The sequence below is a fragment of the Ictidomys tridecemlineatus genome, chromosome 14 (assembly GCF_052094955.1).
Source record: "Ictidomys tridecemlineatus isolate mIctTri1 chromosome 14, mIctTri1.hap1, whole genome shotgun sequence".
Classification (NCBI taxonomy): domain Eukaryota; kingdom Metazoa; phylum Chordata; class Mammalia; order Rodentia; family Sciuridae; genus Ictidomys; species Ictidomys tridecemlineatus.
Window position 1 is genome coordinate 67308656 of NC_135490.1, and position 18057 is coordinate 67326712.

Here is an 18057-nt window from a genome sequence, read left to right on the forward strand (position 1 = left end):
TACCAGGAATTGAACTCATGGGGGGTTAACACTGAGCCATATCCCAGCGCTTTTTGTTTGTTTGTTTGTTTTCAAAGTTTGAGACAGAGTCTTGTAAACTTGTTTAAGGCCTTGCTAAATTGCTGAGACTGGATTTGAACTTGCAATTCTCCTGCTTCAACCTCCCAAGCTCTGGAAAGTAGTATAGAAATCCCTCAGAAATCTTGCAATGAAACAAGCATTTGAACTAGTTATCCCACTCTTTGGCATATACCCAAAGTACTTAAAATTGGCATACCATAAGGATGCACCCACATCAATATTTTCTGCACCTTAATTCACAATAGCTAAGCTCTGGAACCAACCTAGGTGACATTCAATAGATGAATGGAAAAAAATACACACACATACACATACATACACACAAACATACACACACACAGCAATATTACTCAGCCATAAAGGATGAAATTATGACATTTGCTGGTAAGCAGATGGAACTGGAGATGGAGACTATCATGCTAAATGAAATAAGCCAATCCCAAAAAACAAAGATTGAATGTTCTCTGATATGTGGTTGCCAATGCACAACAAAGGGGTGGGGAGGGAAGAATAGACGTTCATTGCATAAGACAAACGGGAATGAAGGGAAGGGAAAAGGGATGAGAAAAGGAAAGATAGTAGAATGAACCAGATGTAACTTTCCTATGTTCACGTATGGATTCATGGCCAGTGTAAATCCTCATCATGTACAGTCAAAATATGGGGAGTTATACTCCATGTACCTATAATGTGTCAAAATGCATTCCACTGGCATGTATAACTAAAAAGAACATAAAACATTTAAAATCCATCTGCCAGAGGCTTTACCGGGGCCTATTCTGGATCACAGGGTGGGCAGTACATGGAACAGTGGTGTCAGAATGGCCCAATGAGCGCAGGAGGAATTGTGTGGTCCATGACAGGAGGGTGGGTCTGTGCACATAGTCAGTTGCCTGCCTGCTGGACCCCATTTTGCACTGTTGCAGTGGTCAAGCAGAGTCTTCTGGGCAACCAAGACACCTGCAGGGACCGAATGAGGGGGTGACAGAAGCAGCATTGGGTGGTGGGGTGGGACATGGTTTCCACAGATAATCTTACTTCCAATAGTCCCAAAGGTGTGGACAAGTGTCCCAGCAAGGATGCAGGGTGGTGGCAGCTGCCACATCTAAGCCCTGTCAAGGTTCCACAGGATGGTAGCAGCTGGCTACCTGGTTGTGTGACAGGGTGTTGGCCGCTGTAAGTCCAGCATGTGGACCACTGTACCCGACAGGAGAAGATGGGGAGCGTGTTGTGGCAGTGACAAACAGACACCTGTCTCTTTGTTTTCCGCCTTTCCAGAGGGAATGGGGTGTGTGCCCTCTGATCCTTAGCCTGCCTTCTCCATTTCCTGATCCCAAGGTGGAAGCAATATGGGTCTTTGCAGTGCAGGGTCCAGCAGAGGTCACAGCTGGGTGTGGTCACAGTGATGCAATAGGCAGCAGGGACAGCAGACTACCATGCACCATGGGGCACCTAGAAGAGCATGTCCCTACACTGGTCCACAGTGGAAGCAGCCAATGTGAGTGTCAAAGTCAGAATTGTGCCTTTTCCGCTGTTTCTTAATTAGAAAACACAAGGATGTTGGACTTGCTTTATGTTTGGATATGGAGTGACCAGGAGAGAACAGCAAACACAAAACCATCAATTGCAAAATGAAACACACCTATCCCACTCCTCGAGTTATGCCTGAATGACTTAATGTGACACAGCCACATTAATGTTTATAGCAGCTCAACTCACAATAGCTAAACTATGGAAGAAACCTAGGTGCCCTTTAGCAGATGAAATGGAAAAGAAAACGTGGTATATATACACAATGGACTATTACTCAGTCATAAAAAAGAACAAAGTTATGACATTGGCAAAATAAGCTAATCCCAAAGAACCAGAGGCTGAATGTTTTCTCTGATTTGTGGATGCTAATTCACAAAAACGGGGGAGGGTGCCTAAGGAAGAATAGAAGGGCTTTGGATTAGGCAAAGGGAGGGGAGGTGGCATGGGAGTAGGAGGGATAGTAGAGTGAATCAGACATTATGAGCTTATGTGCATATATGATTACATGACCAGTGTAATTCTACAACACGTACAGCTGGAAGAATGAGAAGTTATACTCCATTTATGTATGATGTATCCAAATACCATCTACTGTCATATAAAACTAATCGACTCTGGATGGGTACAGTCATGTCCAATAGAACCGTGGAGAGATTTTTGGAGCCAAGTGGAATGACTGCCTAAGTAACCCAGAGGAAAGCAGCCTGAGAATGACCCTCTGGAGGGTGAGAATAACTGTGCGGTGGGTGTGGGAGAAGAAGCAGCGCAGAGTCAGGAGGAGCCTGAGCTCAGACCAAGTGGGGGTGGGGGTCTCTTCACCCTGGAGCCTTCCTTTGACCAACCGCCTTGGCCCAAGTCCTTTCTGCGTCACAGGTTCCATCCACACGTCACAAAGGCTAAACTCCAGTTCAGCCTTTGGTCCAAGGAGGAGCTGGCTTCTCAGCCAAGCTGCTCTGTGCTGACCAGCGTTGGACTAGTGTGGACTTGTGCCTGGTGACGAGCCCCCGTGCCCTCCATGGGCAGTCTTCTCACCAAGTGCGGCCGCAGGCTGCGCCGCAGGGCCCTGGTGGCCCACCAAACTCCCCTGCGCCTCGCCCGCGAGGCTCCCTCTCCTCACAGGGCCCACCCGGCTGCACCTGCCGCTCCTCCCAGCCCTGCCAGCAGGCGCTTCCTCCAGGATCCCCGACCTCCACCTCGGGGGCCTCCTGCTGCTGGCAGGGACAGAGGCCCGCTCCTCTGTCGGGGGATCCTGCTGCCCGCGTCCTGGGGGCCGTTCCCCAAAAAGCCGGTGCTATCGCGGAACAACTCCCGGATGTTCGGCCCCTGGACAGCAGTAAGGGTCCCCCCTCCTGGGCGCTGGCCACTCCTCCTGCCTCCAGTTCCTCAGCTCATCCACCAAGCTGAGGGGCCCATGACAGCTGCTCGCTGCCCTCTTGGTGCGGCTAAGGAAGCCCAGCTCAGGGCCCAGGAACATCCAGAAAACAGCAAGACCCATCAGGAGGAGGAGCAGGAGGAGGAGGAGGAGAAGGAGGAGGAGGGGGACGAGGAGAAGCTGAAGGAAGAGAAAGAAGAGAAGCTGGAGGAGGAGAAGGACGAGGAGGAAGAGGAGAAGGAGGAGGAGGAGGAGGAGGAGGAGGAGGAGGAGGAGGAGGAGAAGCTGAAGGAGGAGAAAGAAGAGAAGCTGGAGGAGGAGAAGGACAAGGAGGAAGAGGAGAAGGAGGAGGAGGAGGAGGAGGAGAAGCTGAAGGAGGAGGAGAAGGACGAGGAGGAGGAGGAGAAGCTGAAGGAGGAGGAGAAGGACCAGGAGGAGAAGAAGACGGAGGAGGTCACTCGGGGAGACCTCAGTGCCCTGGAGGCCAGTTCTAGGCCCCCAGAGGGAAATAGTGTTCTCGAGAGGCCCCCCGTGTCGCCCAAGAAGTGGATCTGCCTGTCTGCCTCCCCATCCATCCAGGGAGAGCAGGGCCTGAAGCCCACCTGTGCTCTATCCCAGGGTTGGCCCTCACTAACTGCTGCTTCCAGGAGGCCGCATAAAAGAAAGCTGCTCATGCCAGTGGCCCTGCCATCACTGATTGCCTGGCATCAGGATGGGCTGCCCCCACCTGCAAAGCGGCCACTTTTATGTTCAAAAGGCACCCTGAGGAGGGTTCAGAGTGCCAGAAGTAAGCACGTGAAGCCTGAGACACAGGTCGCCCAGGGCGGAAGAGAGGCTCTGGAGGACTGCACCACCACTGTCCATTCATCCTCCCCACCTGCAGGCCCTACCTGGAATGCAGGCCCCCTCCCCCCACCCACTGACCCCTCCCCCATCCCAATGGAATTCGAGCCTGCTGGGCCCCTGAACCTACCCATCCCTCCACCTTCCCCCTCATCTAATATTCCACTGCCTCTTCCCAGGAAACCTCCTTCTCCCTTCAGCCCCAGTCCCCATGTTGGAATTACCCCTAATGTGTTTCACCTTCCCACACCTCCTACCCAGGTCCCTTTCCCCTCCAATCCTACCTCTTCCAGAATGGAATCCCCAACCCCCATGTGCATAGATCCTCCTCCTCCTCCTCCTCCTCCTCCTCCTCCTTCTCCTTTTCCTCTTCCTCCCCCTCCCCCTCCTTCTCCTTGTCCTCCTCCTCCTCCTCTTCCATTTCCTTCTCCTCTTCCTTCATTTTTTTCTCCTGCTCCTCCTCCCCCTCCTCCTCCTCCCCCTCCTCCTTCTCCTCGTCCTACTCCCTCTCTTCCTCCTCATTCCCCTTCTCCTTTTCCTCCTCCTCCTCCTCCTCCTCCTCCTCCTCCTCCTCCTCCTCCTTCTCCTCCTCCTTTTCCCTCTCCCCCTTCTCCATTTCCACTTCCTCCTGTTCCTATTCCTCTTCCTCCTCCTCCCCTTCCTGCTCCTCCTCCTAGTGTTCCCTCTGCTTTGGCTGCTCCTCCTGTTGCTCCTCTTCCTCCTCCTCCTCATTCCTTCCCAAGACCCACTCCTGTCCCTTCCACCCCAAACCCCAATACCCAGGGCCAGCACTCCACTAGGAGTGTCCCTCCCACCCTAATAGCCATGTCATCGGCTCACCTCTCCCAGAATCCCACTGTGCTGCCTGAGGACATGGCCATGGACACCACTCCCCCTTCCATGGCAGTCATTTTGTCCTCTCGTGCATCCAGTGACAGCAATGTCCATGGCCATAGGCAGCACAGGCAGCCAGCAAAGGGACCAGTCCTCCCCAGCCCTGCTGCTCCTCTACCTCCTCCTCCTCATTCCTTCCCAAGACCCACTCCTGTCCCTTCCACCCCAAACCCCAATACCCAGGGCCAGCACTCCACTAGGAGTGTCCCTCCCACCCTAATAGCCATGTCATCGGCTCACCTCTCCCAGAATCCCGCTGTGCTGCCTGAGGACACGGCCATGGACACCACTCCCCCTTCCATGGCGGTCATTTTGTCCTCTCGTGCATCCAGTGACAGCAATGTCCATGGCCATAGGCAGCACAGGCAGCCAGCAAAGGGACCAGTCCTCCCCAGCCCCCCAACCCTTCAGTTCTCCCAACCCAACCCCAATCTCTCCCATTCCATTGTCCCACCACCCGCCCCTCAGCCTGCTTCTAGGAACCCTGCTGGACAGCAAAGAGCCTCTCTTCCCAATGCCCCCACTGTTACCACGCTGCCAGTGCAGGACCACTCACCGGCCTCCACCCTGGCACAGAGGGCATCAGCACCACCAACCTCCCAGGCTGCCAGTGAAGAGCCCATGGATACGACCCCTCCTTCGAAGGCTGTCAAGTTCTAGTCACCTCCTGCCTGCCAAGTTCTTACACTGACTCAATTTGGTAAGCAGGGCAGACACGTCGACAGCTATTTCTATATTGTAGGCCTGGTGCCACATATTTGCGATTTGTTGGCTTTTCACATAATTGCTGAAGACATAATCACCAATGAAGCAGTGCATATGTGTACGTGCACACACACACACTCACACACACACATACACAGAAATGCCACAGTCTTTGTCTCTAAGTTTCAGAAGTAGGCACACTTGAAAATTTTCTGAAACTATAAAGGAGACTAAAGAGATGTGATAAGTGTATGAACTGTGGGAGCCTGGACTTCAATCAAGCATGGAGGATGACAACAGGACAACTAAGAAATTGGGCTATAGACTAGAGGAAAGTGTTGTGTCAATGTTAGTTTCCTGAATGTAGGAATTTTCCAGGGTTATGGGAGAGAATGTGCTGTCCTGGACAAGTCACAGCAGAGTAAAGGCATTAAGTGCACAGGGGTAGGAGACACAAATACTTCTCAAACTGTTCAGAAAGGTTGAATTAGGGAAAGAGGCAAGATAAAGTACATGTGGCAAAATGTGAAAAGTCTGTGACTCCTCCTAGACATTCCAAAGAACTCTCATGGAGAGACAGGAAATAAAGTTTGTCCAGGCAGTTTCAGTGGTCTTCCCTCCCCCACTAGGAAGAAAAGTTTGGCATTCATTTGCAAACACACTTCAATATTTCACATGTATAGATGAATCTTTCAACTATTATAATATAGACCTGTCTCCCTCATTAATGATGTGTTAAAAATCTGTAAAAGCTGTTTGCTCAACAAGATGAGTTCAACAAGATTGATTAGATCAATTAGGAAAGAATTCCCATATGGAATTCTCTTAACAGTATTTCTAAAGTTTGAAAATCCTACAGAGTAAAAAATATCTAAAATTACTATAAAGAGTAAATAACAATGGATTGGAACTGATGTAACAATGACTGCAGGTTGTGTTTACATAGAAAAACACAACTGGGCTTTACAGGAGGAAATGTGAGCAGGCCAGAAACAGGGCAGCAATGAAGTTACGTAAGTTGTCAAGAGTTTGATAGCACCATGACGTTGATCATAAAACTGTTCCATGATGTGTGTCCTCATGAGAACCCTGAGGTGCCCGTTTCCATGACTCTGTACACTATGCTTTGCTTTGCTTCACGTTCTCTATATTGAAGAAGCTGGAGTAGAGCAGCTTTCTATTTCTCAAAAAGATTAAATTTAATCTCAATTAAAGGAAGACCTTTCTAACATATGGGACATGAGTAGTCACATTGGGTCTGGCCTTGTGATCCTCAGGTGGCGTATTTGTCATCAAATATAGCAGTTGACCTTGTGGGGAGGATCAGTCTTCAGGGTCAGTACCAAGCAGCAGAGAACTCAGCCCATCACAGGTTGAAAGCAGAGCACTGCAGCACCAAGGGAATGAGGTTCTTGACTCAGATAACCATTGGTGAATTAGGCTAAGGCTTGCTGAATATTTGTTGGTACTTGCCCTCAGCTAGCTTTGAACTATGAATAGATATATCTGAGCAGCTGGCTCCGACAGAGGGCAAGATGGAAGCACCCAATAGAGAATACTATGAACCAATGTTCTATTCCCTGGAAGTGTCTTTCTTACTCTGAATTTTCTACTCCTTCCCATTTGCAGGCCCCAAGTCTTTGGCCATAGGACTGAAGTCACCACCAGGACTGGCCCATCAGGAAACTCAAACTTCCCCAAAGAAACAGAGCATTCAAGGAGGAGAGGTGTCCCATATGGAGACCACCCAAGTGGAGGAAGGGGAAAAGAAAATCAGACACACTGGCGTGAGAACTGGTCCACACTGTTTATTTTTTGCATTAGCTTCAACCAAAGGAGGAACGGTAGTTTTATTGTCCCAGTGAGACCCTCGATATCATTCATTGTCTTCTGAAGAGACTACTGGTCACTGCGGAATAGAAGAAAAGATACTCATGCTCCAATTCCATTCCACTGTAAAGTGCACAAAAAGAGTACTACCACATGAAAAATTCATGTGTCAGGAAAAAGAATTCTTGAAAGAATGATCACAATTTTTATTAGATGTTTTGGCCATGAGTCATTTATTCCCTTTATGATTTTTTTTTTTTATTTCTGGGGAACTAAAGCAGAACTTGCAAATGAGAAAAGTTAACATTCTTCACTTTTAATAAAATATGGGTGTGTTTTATAAACTAATTCATAGATCTTACATCTTATTAGCTTCATCTCTTTAATTCCAGTCTGACAACAAGAATAACTGCTCCATAAACTTAAGATAATACTACTAAACTGAATAAAAAACAGATTAATAATAAGATTTCATCAGTTCATCTGTCAAATCAATACTTAGGAATTAATTGTGGATTGTAAATTTCATTTTAGTTTATTTAGTACTATATATTTGGGTGCTTCCCTATGATTTTGACCTAAATATATAAGGAAATCATATTTTTAGATTGCTATAATAAAATCTGACAAAGTTATGTTTATTTTTATGGTAATGTCTTTCTCTTCCATTTCAAAGTGTGAGGGAAAAGAAATTTATCTGTTCAAATTCTATTTTATGTTTTGTATTAACAATTACCAAAAGTCTTTCTTGAATATATCATTTCTGGAAGAGGATGATTATGATAATGTGAGGATACAACTAGAGTAGTAGTTACAACACTAACTCCATATGCAATGTGAAGGTCAAGAGTAATTACTCATTCATAAGTATTTATTGAGTATATTCTCTGCATGGTACTACCTATAAATTGGTGATGAGCAAAATAAATATGGCCATTACTTTCAAGTAATTTCAGACTAATGGGAGGGTAATGCTTCTAGGAAACAAAAGTCTGAAAGAATTGCAGTGTTTAAGCACTCTATCATAATTCCCTTGGTGACAGGGACAGAGACTGGAGACAATAAAGATCTTTTTTGTCTTAGTTTGGAGGAAGTAACTAATTTTCATATATAAAAGTGTGGTTATGTTAGGATTCATCAGAGGACAATAAGGTAATAAAGGATATAGAAATACTGTGGTTTTCCTAACTAATGGGGTGATTTCCATCAGGAAGGATAGAAACTATGTAAAGTTTGAGGTGTAACCTAAAAACTTAAGCTGCAGTTATAAAGAATGCTCTGGGAGAGCAGTAAATTGAGTGTAACTAAAAGAGATCACTTTAAGGAAAAATACTAGACAATACAAGAAAAGAAAATGCTACAAGGGAGAAAGGAATATAAACAGACATACAAATATCTGAAAACTTCCAAAAGATCACAAATCATGCCTGTGGACCTTGGGAACCTAAAACTTAGAAAGAATTCAGAAAGAACTTGTTAACACAATTATGGGACGTTAAGAGCGTATGACGAAAGTAGTTCTCACTGTATATATGTTATAGTCTCTTAAGTTAACTCCTCCTAAGTGGAGTAATCATTCACTGCATTGTCTATGTTGAGTTTGTGTGTATAAATACAATCCAAACAAAGTGACATAACACATTCAATTAGTGTAACCCACCCAGGAAGCTCAGCCCAGGCTGTGGGCTTGAACTCACCAACCCTTCAACCCTGACTAGCAGCAATGGGCTGCTTGGTCTTGTGGATATGATGTCAACCCAGATGTCCTTGTGCACATCACTCAACAGCTGGCTAGGCTTTCCTATAGTGCAGTGCAGGGGTTTAGAGTCTCCAGGACAGGCTTGGACTTTGTCACAGGTGGGCTGGATATGGGACATCATATCCAGACTTCCCATTTGCCAGCTTCCCTCTCAGGCATGAAGTGGTCTTGAAACCTGCACTGCTGGGCCTGGAGGGAAAGCTGGTTTTGAAGTGCTCATTCAAGTCCTGGGGTCCACACTGAAGCCCAGGGTTAAACACTGTGCATCTAAAACACTCACTGTGGAGCATAGAGGAGATCTGCATGTATGCCTGACCTGACACCATCACAAAACCCACACTCTGGTTTGGTGGTAACCTGCTTGATCTGAGCTGGGCAATTTTCCTGACCTTCAACCTGGCTAAGATATTCATTGCTAGCTAAAGGGGCTTCCTAAAAACTCACGTGTTTGCCTCCATGGCCTTGCTCTTGCCCCACAAATGTATGTAAATTTTATTGTTTCTAGTTTTTCTGACTCTTTTTATGCATCTATCTTGCTTTCTGATTGGATGTCAAAGAAAGATGTGACATATGTTCATGGTAATGTGTGGAGCTAGACATTATGCAAATTTGGAATAACTGCATGTTTTGTGTGTGCAGAAGATTGAGCCAAAGGTGCTCTTCCATTGGGCTTTACAAAACTCTTTTACTTTTTATTCTAAGACAGGGTCTCACTACTTTTGGGATACTAGCCTAGAACTCAACAACTTCTTGCCTCAGCCCCTGAATTACTGGGATTATAGGAATGCACCACCACACCTGGATTGACTAATAATTTTTAAGTCCCTTTCCCTTATTTCTTAAATTTGAACCACATATTTTAAGGAAAGCCTCATCTTCACCATGGTATGGAATGTAATCTCCCATCGAGCAGCATGGTCCAGTGCTGCCTGAGAATCTGGGCTAAGCACTGTGTGTCCTGGGCTCACTAGGTCACTTCTGGTCATCATTACTGGGGGGTGGATATGGGAACATGTATAGATTGGGACCTGGAAGATAATGTAGCTTTTCATCTCTGTTTAAGACAAGCGAGTGGCCAATGAGCCAGGAGGCCCTTGTGACTCTCAAGATCCTACCTCTGCGGTTAGGTCACTTATCATCCTTTGTGCTCTTGTCTATCCCTCCAGTTGCCAGCATAGCACCAGCCCGTGGAGGAGAACCAGTTGCTACCCAGGAGCCCTGCCTTTCACCTTGAACCCTCCCATCAAGTGCCCCAGGACAGTGTTCAGACAAGCCATTGACCTTCCCTCTCCACAGCCTTTGTAGCACTACTGAGTGGTTCAAATCACCTACTACAGCACTGGTCAATCTCTTTCCTCCTCTGTGGCTCCAGAACTCCAGGTTCACAGGCAGGTTTCTATCCAAATGTGACAGATGAATCCCTTCCCTTCAAGGCAATGGAATGTGTGAGAGGAAGGTGATTCTGGTACCAGGGGGTCAGCCCATATGAGAAGACAGAGAGCCTGATAGTGACTTGTCTTCAGACACAAGGAAATGGTAACTGAAACCGTGGGAGAGGTCCTGGGTGTGTGGGAGAAAGAATGCTATGAAACCATGGCTGCCTCTCCCTGAAATCTGAAAAGTTAGAACAGCAGAGCATCTCCATGCCCAGATAAATAAAGGTTGACCCCAGGTACTTCCCCTATTTAAGGGATACTGGGCTCCTTAGGTGACCCAAAGCCTGAAACCAAGGGACATACAATCCAATTCATGAACCATCACACATGGAACTCCCTGACAGTGCCAAAAAATGACTAGCATAGGAGGGTAGAGGTGCTTTGATCCTCAGACAAGGGCCAGTGGTCCCCCCAAACAGGCCACTATCCCCCAACCCAGCAGGACTGACAATGTATCAGCTAGATTCGAGGAGCCCACTGCCCCTTCTAGCCACACCAGCCCATGATTTCCCAAACACATTCGTACCATCCCCACTACAGCAATCCTATGTACCAAGTGCCCACTGGGATACTGCCAGCTAAGTGGACCCACCCTTCCTTTCACTGTGACAGGAGCCTGCATCCTTGGAGATACACAGCTCAAAGGCGTAATTGCCATTATTGAATCTCTCGGACAGATGAAGATAGTGGGGTTGGAGGTTTGCTAGGAAACAACCTGCAGCCCTCCAAGTCCAGACAAGACCAGCAAAGAGACGGACTGCAGCTCACAATACAATCCCTTGTAGATCTTTCAGGCTTTCAGGGTAGCCTGCCCTCCACCACTTCAGCCTCCTATGGTAGGGCATGGGGGTGCAGGTCTGGGAGATGTCTTTGGAGGGACCAGCCTCCTCCATGTGCAGGTTCTCACTAGGCCACCCCTCTCTGCCCTGCCACCAATAGCCAGGCAGTTCATGACAGGGGAGTTGCGATTCTGGTTCTCTTCCTTGTCCCTCCATATCTGATCAGGCTTTGGGCACTAGATGGGGTCACCAGCCTCTTGACCCTGAGACATCTACCTCCTAGTCCAGGTGAGTTCAGTTTGCACCCCCCTGGAGGGCAGATTACTTGGCCAGTGAGGACAGTGTTTGGGTAAGAGGGTGTCACCTGGTCATGCACGTGACTAGCATACATGGGATGGGGCTCTCCAACAGGGTCATGTTCCATCTTCTACATCCGGCTTGTGGCTTTTGCCAAAGTTGCCATGAATTTAGGCACTGGAGTTGGGTTTTCAAAATAAAAGGAGCTTTCTGTCTGCTCAGGACCCCAGAATGAACAAGGGGAAATGTAGAAATAGCTCACCATGCCCTTTGAGAGCCCTGCATTTTGTCCAGGAGATGTACTCAAAGCTGCTTGCTGTGGCCATTATGCCAGGTGCATGGGGCATGGAGAGGTATGGGGTTGGGGACAGGAACAGAATTCAGGTGCTACCCAGTGGGTGTCCCTTCCCCACCAAGCACCAGTTTCCAATCCTGATGCCTCTTCCTTCCATGCACAGGCTCATCTCCAGTGCTGGTTAGATCCTTTCCTACCTGCAGTTCTCAGCAGCAAGTGCTCATCTGTGCCTGTGGAGGTGAGAGGGCCCCTAGGCTTTGGGAGCCACAAAGGCCACTGCCTGGCTGAGTGGTAGTGTTCAGGCCTGTAGGCCTGGAGGGGTCCACAGCTTCCTTGGGAGGCAAGTTCTGGCTTCTGCCCTCCAGGATCCTTGGGCACCGAAGCCATGAGAGTGACTCTAAAGTCTGCAGAGGAGGAGTCCAGCTCCTTACCTGGGTGACCAGGTCCACCACTGGGCAGAAAAGATCACTGTGGCCAGGCTCTTGTACTCTGACTTCTCAGACTAAGAGATGCCACCGCAGCTGTCCAACCCTCCAGGAGATTGCAAAGTCTGCACACTTCCTTGGCAAGAGGGTATGTCCCTGCCCTGCTGCAAAGGTCATCAGGGACATTATTGGAGAGCTGGATCCTAACTACTAGAGGGGCATGGGACTGAGTGGGGAAATTTTCCCAAACCAGGAACCTACCCAGAGCGTGGGTACCCAGCCCACAGATGAATTCAGAGTTTAAGCACAGCCAACCCTGGTCAGCAGTCCCTGAACCTCTAGTTGTATGTTTTAATGATGAAAATAGAATATAAACATTAATAACACCCTCATCCTTAAGATGAATAAGCTCTAACTTGATATTCAAAGGAAAAAATAACTTTAGAGAAGTTCAATTCCATAGAATTTATCTGAGCAAGCAGAAATACAAAAATCAACAACTGGAATGACTGGATTCTCTGAAAGCCCTCACAATCACAAAATGTCCATGGCACTAATGTGTGCAGTGCCATGTGGCAGTATTTATGAACTAAAAAGTGAGGCACAAAATCCTTTCCTTGCTTACAACAATAGTACTACTCTGCATTGGCCAAGTTCAGCTGCTGTACTTGCCTGAGCCAAGGCTATTCAAGAAACGAGGCTGTCAGTCAGTCAAACTACTAAATTGTATTGCAGTTTTCAAAAGGACTCAGTTTGAGTCCCTACATAGGTTTGCCACTGATGTCTGCCTGGACAGCTGGACCCTTGGAGACTCTACTGCTGCACAGTCTGAACAGCCAAGCCTGAGCCTTGCTTGCAGTGCCTCTGGGCCCCACTGCAAACCTACTGGAGGACCTGCCAGAGAGCGCACCAAATGCATAAACTGTGGCTCCATCTAGACACTACTTGGTGGTAGGAGGGAACTGGCCCCTACCTGTGCAAAGCCTGCAGCCTCTACACTAAGATGAATGACCTCAGTCTGCCCCGCATCAAGCAGCAGAAGCACGCGCCTTCATCTTGGTGGCTAGGACTATCCCATGACAACTGGCACACCACCATCATGACCTTATGCTGCAGAAACGCTGAAGGCAAACCTGCGTGCAATGCCTGTGGACTCTATCAGAAACTCCATGCAGTGCCTCAACCTCTTCCTACAAAAAAACAGGGAATTCAAACCAGAAAACCAAAACCTAAAAACAATGAAGTCAAAGACTTGTTCTCCTAACAGCAATAATTTGGTTCTTGTGACTCCAACTTCTCTATCTTCTAACTCAGAGGATTACAGCAGAACTACTTCCCCTCCAACAGTTCCAATAGCCTCAGGGACAGGAGCCCCTGTGAGGTCTGCTGCAGGAGAGGGCACCAACCCTGAATATAGCAAGCTCCATTATTCAGGTCAAATGGGCTCCACATAGGCTTCAGTCTGGCCTTGCCAGCTGAAGTCACGTCCTCAGTGGGACAGGATTCCTATTGTGCTCTGGCCCTGGCCTCAGCCCTTGTGACAACGAGGTGGGGAGGGATCTACCCAAGAAGGCCTTGCACCTCTTGTGTCTGAATTTGTCCAGCAGCCCAGACTGTGGGGACCGTGTAGACAGTGCATCCCACCCATGTGTGATTTCCCCAGGAGGCTTGCTAAAGAGAAAAAGAAGATGAAGCTCCTCTAGGAAAGGGCCAGCGTGTGAAAACATGGCCTGCTCCATTGGGCCAGGGACACTTCCAGCCAGTCTGCCACAGGTTGGCTCCTAAACTGCTTGCAGAAACTGGGACTAGGAACAGGGCCAATTGCCTGCTAAGGAAAATGCAGAGATTCTTTCCAATAAAGTTCTATGTGAATTGCCCCAAATCATGTGTTTCTTCTGATCAATTATTTTGATCAATCAATATTGGTTATTCCAGAATTTCTGCACACCTCTTCCACATGCATATTTCACAAGCATTCGTGGAGAAGATCATTGGAGGCTGTTTGGCACAGTCTTGAAGACTCAGTGAGTTCCTGGCTCTCTTGTCAAAATATTGTTCAGTTTGCAAGACTGAGTAGTGACTCCAACAGACTCTGCGACTGATGTTTCTCAAAGGTCATCTTACCTGACTAGTCTGAGGTCAGCTGGAATTTGTGCATAGGTAGCAAGCAAGATATTATTCTTCCATGCATATATTTTTTTTTAAATAAGTGAAATTTCCATTGCAGCAATCAGAGTTAAATCATTTGCAGAAGGTGGGACAACATTTTTATAATGAACGTAAAAATTTACCTTAATGTTACTTTAAATAATTTAAAAGAATAATATGAACTTAAACCTTCTTATTCTTCTTTACATTTATTTTGCATTTCTATATTCCTGATTGTTTAAGAGAACTATTTCAAGAAAAATCTTTTTTCAGAAAATTTTGCTTTTGTCCATTTGTTAAGAATTTTTAAACAAGAATTCCAACATATGCCCTTTCTTTTACTGTGGAATATGTACTGGAAAAATAGCAACAGAACTTTACCACCTAGTGAACAACACTTGTAAATATTCTAAGCATCTATGAATGCTCTGATGAAGTCTGTATAGTCTGCTAACCCACAGGCTGGTTAACATTAATTTTTTTAAAAATGCAGTGTCATATGGAAACCTATTTTGATAGAATTTTTAAAATAAAAGGATATTGTTTTTTTCTGTAGAAAATGATATAAATTTTTTTATTGTGGTCCCTTATTTATTTATTTATTTATTTATTTATTTATTTGTTACTGTGACCCAAATCCCTAACAAGAACATCCATTGTAGAAGGAGAAAAGATATTTTCACAATATCAGAGGTTTCAGTCCATGATCAGTTGGCACCATTGCTTTGGGCCAGAGCAGAGGCAGAATATCATGGTGAAAGCCCATGACAGAGGAAAACTACCCTGTCCCATGGCAGCAGGAATGCAGAGAGACAGAGCAAGCTCCCAGGGAGAAAATGTAACCCACAAGGGCGGGCGCCCACGACCTCCTTCCTGCTGACTCACATCACCTGCTGGCAGTTACCACCAAATACCTAGTCCTCTCAAATCATCCACTCAAAATCATCAAGATTTGGAGATCTGGGGTTATGGCTCAGTGGTTGTGCACTTGCCTGGCATGTGTGAGGCACTGGGTTCGAATCTCAGCACCACATATAATAAAAATAAATATCTATCAACAATTAAAAAAATTAATAAATAAAATTAATAAATAAAAGTATTTAAAAAACTCAGGATTTGTTAGGTCAACTGTTAGGCCAGAGCACTCACAATCTAATCACTTCACTGTGAGCATTTCTGCATTGTCACCCGTGAGCTTTGGGGGACAACTCACACCCAAAGCATAACACATTTTAATTACCAAACAGAAAGTAGTTTTTGCTCAGTGTCTACGTAGGTTGATCATCACCAGATCATTGATGATGTAATTCTGTCTACCTTGTGGCCTGGTGAAACTCCTTTCCAGTATTCCCATGGAAGTTCCATCAGACCCACCCAGCACACCAACACACTAGCTAATATCTACACCCAATTAGGTCCCATCACACGTCCCATTTCCAAGGCAGCAGCATCAGGCACCACGACTTACGGAACGCAGGAGTTGTTCCTGTGCCCCCTGGAACCTTTGAAGCACAGCTGCATTTTTGGATGATGCTTCTCTAAATACAAGAGTTGTTTGCTGTTCAAAGCCCCACACTGTTTTTGTCTTAGGGACTGTGGTGCATCTTCATGCCGCAGCGCCCCTTCAACTAATGCTAGAGCAACCCACACTGGAGCCTCCCAAGGCCTTCAGGGCCACAGACAGCAATGAAACAACCAGGTGCTGCATGAAAGGTAATTTTCCAAAGACTTAAGAGCCAAAAAAACCTGTTGGAGGGTGGTGCAACATCAGTAAAAGGCCAATTGAGCACATGGTTGCCTTCTTTCTCCACAAGAGGAGTGTCTAGAGTGGCTTCACATACTCTTACCCTTGGTGTAACTCCAAACCTCTTAAATTCTTCTGCCAATTTGTCTGCATTTGCATTGGCTAGATCCTGTGTAGGAAGGAATCTTCTTTCATACACGTGACATTCATTGGAGAAAAGATAGTTTCTTCAACAAATGATGCTGAGAAAACTGGAAATCCATATGTAGAAAAATAAAATGAAACCCCTATCTCTCACCCTGGTGGAAATTCAACTCAAAGAAGACTTAGGCACTAGAACAGAGACCCTGGGTCTAGTAGAAGAAAAAGTAGTCCCATGTTGGCCGAGGAACTGACTTCCTTAACAAGACTCCTAATGCACAAGAAGTAAAATCCAGAATCAATAAATGGGATATATTCAAACTAAACTGTCTCCTCAGTAAAGAAAACAATCCATAATGTGAAGATAGAGCCTACAGAATGGGATGAAATCTTTACCACATGCACCTCAGATAGAGAATTTCCAGAATATATAAAGAACTCAAAAAACTCAACACCAAAAAAACAAATAACTCAATTAATAAATGGGCTAAGGAACAGAACAGACACTTAACTAAGAAGATATACAATCAACCAACAAATATATGAAAAAATGTTTAACACCTCTAGTGGTTATAAAAATGCAAGTCAAAACTACTCTAATATTTTATCTCACTCCATTCAGAATGACAATTATCAAGAATACAAGCAGTATTAAATGTTGATGAGGCTGTGGGAGAAAAGGTACAGTCATACATTGCCCGTGGCCTTGCAGATTGGTGCAAACATTATAGAAAGTGGTATTGAGATTCCTCAGAAAACTGGGAATGAAACCACCATTTGACCCAGCTACCCCACTCTTAGGTTTATACTCAAAGCACTTAATATCAGCAGACTACAGTAATGTAATCACATCAAAGTTTATCAATATTTATCAATTCACAATAGATAAACTATTTAACAAACCTAGGTTCCCTTCAACAGATGAATGGATAAGAACATGAGGCATGTGCACACAATGAAATATTACTCAGCTTTAAAGAAGAATGAAATTATGGCTTATGATTTCATGACCAGTATGATTCTACATCACATACAAACCAAAGAATGAGAGGCTATACTCCATGTATGAGTCATGTGTCAAAATGCATTCCATTCTCATGCGTAACTAATTAGAAAAAATTAGAAAAAGTAAAACAAAGAAAAAAACTGACTATTTATATTATTTGATTCTCAGTCACAAAAGGGGAAAAAAGGAAGATAAGTAACCACAATCCTGATCTTCCACATGAGTACTGCATTGAAATGAATAGGTATTGGACTTGGTTGAATGTGGCACATGTGCAAAAAGTGATATATATCTTGACACACCACGTCCTTCAATCCTCAGATTGAGAAATGTGTCCCAAGTCCTAGGAGGCTTCACAGCAGCTGAGGGATTCCAGGACTGGGATGTGTCCCACTCGTCCTTGAAGCCATACTGTCCCTGCTTGAGGCCAGGACTGCTTGCCCACAGGGCTGCAAATCTGGGTGCAGTGGGTGGTCCTGCCTGCATGAGGAGCCTGGGAGACTCTGAAGGCCAGGTTTTCCCAGTCCTTCCACACCTAGTGATTCACTGACCATGGCCCTGATGAGTTGGGGTTGGACAGGCAGAGTGGTTGTCAGTCCCTGCAGAGTAAGAGATTGAACCTCTCTAGTGGCATCTCCATCAGGGACATAGTGGGCAGCCCCCCACCCCAGTCACACACCCTGGCGCCAGCAGCACCTGCAGCCTCTGCGTCTGGATAAAGGAGACACGGAGCCTCATCCTGGCAGCAGGAGGAGCAGCTATGGAGTGG

General features: G+C 46.1%; 1 protein-coding gene across 1 annotated transcript in view; it reads right to left on the minus strand.

Annotated features, from left to right (window-relative positions):
- Positions 1–18057, minus strand: part of Chrna6 (cholinergic receptor nicotinic alpha 6 subunit) — a 186228-nt gene that overhangs the window by 99223 nt on the left and 68948 nt on the right. The window lies entirely within an intron of this gene.